Consider the following 5360-nt stretch of genomic DNA (forward strand, 5'->3'; position numbering starts at 1 on the left):
AGAATTTTGTTATATAATTATTTTATGTATCTTTCTTGACTTAGGCGAATATATGGCGAACGGTTCCGCATTACTTGGGTACCACAAAATGAGGTCGCGACCAGTGCTTCATAATTTTCTGAGTGCCGAAAACTCAATAAATCAACTGGATTTATTTAAAAAATCTGTAAAAATACACGAAATACACTTAACCCTGGGGTTCCGTGGAAACCACTTGGGGAACACTACTATAAAAAAATCACACTGCCTTTAACATTAGCGATAGGTAGGGGGCCCATCATAGATCCTGGCCTGGGGGCCCGCTTTAGGATGTGGGGCCCATGGTGTACTGTCATCCAGTATTATTAATTATTGAATTTTATTTGTGGCACACTTCTAAACTAGTGTAAGTACTGCATACCATAGTAGTAATAAATTGTATTTATATAAAAGAATAAATGTAATAGGTTTGTTTGTTTATAATTGGGTGGATGTGAGGTTATGTTACACGACGGAGAGTATTTATAGTTACCGATGGATGAACGAATTTAGAAGAATAACTAATCACACTGTCAATAATAATTATTAGGTATATTGTAATGTATTAATATATTTTTGTAAATTTTAATATAAAACACGTTCATTCCATTTTCTGTCGATGTTGGCAATGTTTTTTACTGGTGTGTGAATACAAAAATCATTATAGCGTGCCTGTATATCGTCGGTGTTTTGTAAAAAGGGCGAATCAACCATTTTAATGAAAATACAATGTGTACCCCACTAGCTTTTTTGTGTAAAAACGGCGAATTTGTATCTCCACAGGAAAGTACTTAAAAACGATAATCGACTAAAATTAAATTAATTAAAATTACAAATAAAAAGCGAATGTGACATATTAGGCCTTTTAAAATATTATATAATAATGCCTATTATAATGAGAGTATTCTTTCTAAGCTTTATTATAAACTTGTTAGATATTTATAATCATCCACAGGTCATAAACAAATAAATGTCAATAGTTAAAAATCCTCCTGTAAAATTGCATTTTGGTTAATTCGCCCTTTTTACAAAACACTGGCACCGATAGTGTGTCAATTAAACTGTTGTGATAATAACTGTTTTCATGTAATAGTGCTGACTGTCTTGTCAATATCATTCTTCAAGTGTAAGCGAGATGTTTTGTCCTGCCGGTGTTATTTGGTAGGTTGTAAACATTAATTGAGTCCATATATGGTAAACGAGCGTTATCCTGAAAACGGCGTTCAGAGATATTGGCAGTTAAACATTTCAGTTACGGATAAACAGCGTGCAACGCGTGGTCAGTTTGGTCTGTCTACTGCCACCTCTTGTTAGAATATCAAAGTAATATTTGGTGAGTGCATGCATAGGTGTATGCCGCGTAATTTAAACAGATTTACCAAAAAACAGCGTTATCACGATAACGCTCGTTTTCTGGATATGGGCTCAATTAACGTCAAAATGTGCTGCGCCGTGTAGTTCGTATTTTTTCCAAGAGGTTTGCTATTATACACATACGTCATGCAAGTTTATAATGGCAAGTATAAATACTTATGTAAGTACTTGTAATTTGTCAGAGTGTCTTAAAATGTTTTTATTGTCTATGACTGTCAACCACAAATTAATTGTTTACAGTACATATGGCAGAAACTTTAAAAAAATTGTAAATTTTAATAGAAAAATGTGAATTTGTCTTAGTTTCAAATAATTTAGGTAGATATTTGGAGATCTTGGATGAATTTAGTTTCTGTAATTTGGAATCATCGGGTAAATAAACCAAAGTTATATATTTTCATAATTCCTGAGAAACACAATTTTAGATTCGCTCAAACGGTCAGTTCCAATAATTATTATTAAGTTTGAAGACATCGCCAAGATAAACCTTGAAACATGAATTATGAATGGATAGTATTGTTTTATTTTACTACATCATCATCATCAGGGGCGCGACAACCCGGTGTGGGTCCTGGCCTCCTCCAACAGCTCCCTCCACCTGTCCCTATCCAGTGTGGTCGCTTTCCAATTCGGTACCCCCAGAATACGGCAGTCACTGGCATCATACGGTGCACATGACCTAGCCATCGCAGTCTCCCAATCTTGATTGATTGAACTCTGCTGTAATCTTCGTATAGCCCCTAGAGCTCAGCATTATATCTTCTCCTCCAATTGGTGCCATCCCTGATCGGTCCATATATACAGCGGAGAATTTTTCTTTCAAAGATGTTCAGGGCTCGTTCATTTCGCAGAGTTATGTCCAGGTTTCCGATGCGTAGGTGAGCACTGGCTTTACAAGTGTCTGGTAAAGGGTGCTTTTAGTTCGGCGAGATAGTATGCGGGACTTAAAATGTCTTAACAGGCCAAAGTAGCATTTATTCGCAGACATGATTCTCTTGTTGATTTCTTCTGTAATATCATTATGTCGAGTTACAAGAGATCCAAGGTATATGAAACTGTCGACCGTATCAAACTTGTATGCACCAATATCCAACTTTGGTGCGCCTTCTCGTGGTGTGACATAGACAGGCATGTATTTAGATTTTGCCTCGTTTATTTGTAAGCTCATTCTTTTGGCAGAGGCTTCTAGTGCTGTGAATGCCCTTTTCAGCGCCAATTCTGATATGGCAATGATGTCGACTATATTACTACATACGTTGAATATTAATTCTAATATGAAAGACGTTCGAATTACACTATAATGCAAATGTGTTAAATATATTAATGGTTTATAGCGCCTGTACACGTGCATGGATTTACTTACACTAATAGTGTTTACTTTAAACTATCGCAATAATAACTATTTACACGTAAAAGTGCTGACTGTCTCGCCAATCTCATTCTTCAAGCGTAAGCGAGACGTTGTCATTCTATGGTACTATTTGACAGGTCATGAAAATTGGTTAACCCCAAAATGAGTTCGTTTTTTTACCGGCATGTTCGCTACTATCGTTTGAGAGTGCAGGCGCAGATATTGCACAGTCCAATTGTCGCGTAAAAATTCAGAAGCTTCTGAATTTTTTTGATACATACATGCAATCTTGCAATTTACACGGTAATACGTGTTTACATGTGCATTTTTTTTGTTGTGGCCGCGATAATACGTACGTCAGCAGTAAATCCATGCACGTGTAAACGGGATATTATTGTATGTACATAGATAGGCAGCCAAACAATACACAACATCATAATGGCCGCCATGTTTCAATGTGCTAATGTACAGAATATAATTTTTTACATGGCTACCAATTGAACCACACTAAAAATTATCTGTTATCGCCATTTAATGTTGTACAAAATGTTCATAAGACTCATTCTGATTTATTGTCCAAAATCTTTGATACTCGACATGGTTTTGTTCTCAATAAAGTCATAATAGATTTTTGGGTTTCCACTGCGTGTACTTCTTCCTTCTTTCCTCGACGTTTAAACGCGGTGGACACCCAAAAATCTATTACGATAAAAAACAAACCGTGAAAGTCTCAAACATTCTTAATACAGGTTCTAAATAAAATGCAAAAACTCTAAGCTTTTGATATTGTGTAAAATTCCATATTAAAAAGTACAAGATTTATATGGGATTCATAATTTATACAAAATGATCAGTACAATTTTTTATAGAATTATTTTTTATATTCAGTGCAATTTTTGGATTGAAAATGACATTTTCGACTAGTCTAACATCAAATAATTTTTTCTATGTTTTTATAACTCATTAGGGCTAAGACACACGGTGTTGCAATTTGCAGCAAATTGACATGTACTACAGTGGTTCTTGCTTGATTCCAATTAGATACTTTCGGAATCAAGTAAGGTCTGCGTTGATGCAGCGCAGTCCGCATCAAAGTATACCACCGTGTGTCTTGGCCCTTAGTTACTATAATTTGTGTAATATCGATTTTTATATTTTATATTTGTTTGCTCAAACTTAAGAAGTATGGTAATTGTATATAATTTGTTAAATAAATATGTTTTTGGTAATAATGTATTTTATTTTATATCACATCCGTTATTGATCCGAATATATTTTTTTTAAATTAAAATACATATTAGTTCTGTTGTACATCAACAATTGGTAATAGCGGCAGTGGCTTAACAAAGGGGGGGGTGGACGAATGAGGCAGCTACGCCAGGCGCAACTTGGGTGAGGGTGCAAAACGTGCAGAAATAAAAAAATGATTCTAGGGACCCATATAAACAAATCCACAGTTTTAAAAAGCATTGCCGCCAATAGTAAGGCTGTTATTATCATTTGTTGCACCGTGGAAAACTGGCATGTATTTTGTTTTACTTTTGTTTATCCGGAGTCGCATGTTTGCAGCAGCTGACTTTAATTAAATAAATGCCTGCTCACGTAACATATTACATATCGCACCCTCGCAACTAAACCGCCACAAGTCCAAATTTACGTGTTTTGAGTTAATTACTACGTTTCATTGTCTATCGTTCATAGTATATGTACCGAAAATTTCATATCACTAAGTCATCAAATTCAAGTCAAAACTTCATTCAATATCTATACATATTTCAAAAACACAGTACAAAAATGCGAAAGGTAAAAACTTCAAAGCTGATTTTCTCTGTTTGACAATATTTGATTGTGGCAGTTTAGTTGCGATGGTGCAATATATGCTGTATTCTAGAGTAAGCCGGCTCGCACATCAAAACTCGTCTCATCTGCAACGTGTCAAATACGTCGATGTGACATCAACTTTATTCACAAAACAAACGTTGCCTAATGGACCTTCGCATACTGTTTGAATAAAACATTTTAGTTTGAACTGGCGGCACTTGCAACTGCTATTAAATTTAATGTAAAATAATAACTTATTATAAGTATACCCAGTACTTTGTTCATTATTTATGGTACATAGAGAAAGATTAAAACTGTTTGTGGTTATTGATATACGCCGTATGCATACAACATCAAATTTAATTACAGTCCAACAAACTTATTTAAAGAAGGCCAAAATGTAACTACGAACTACCATAGGGTGCCATATTGAAAAACGTCATTGTCAGATTTTGCCAGTTACGTGTTGTGATTGCGTAGTTTTCAACAGTGGCTCCCCCATCTCATTCTCCAGATAAGTTTGTAGGTCTGTACGCCGTATGAATACAACATCAAATTTAATGGTACCTTCATTGTAAATAATGCCAATTTGCATGCGTGAACGTATATTTATTAGTGACGTCACATCGCGTCGCACATCAGTATTATGGGCATTTTTAAAATTATTTATTCCCTTATAATAAATATACATAATTTGAAAACATCTCATGCATATACACACAAGGAAAAATCGTTTTGTAGAAAAAAATACAACACTCTACAAGACTTGAACCTGCATCTGCTGGATTTGTGCCAG

This window comes from Rhyacophila brunnea, unplaced genomic scaffold (genome assembly GCF_057557595.1).
Source record: "Rhyacophila brunnea isolate RB1 unplaced genomic scaffold, BYU_Rbru_1.0 scaffold_24, whole genome shotgun sequence".
Classification (NCBI taxonomy): Eukaryota; Metazoa; Arthropoda; class Insecta; order Trichoptera; family Rhyacophilidae; genus Rhyacophila; species Rhyacophila brunnea.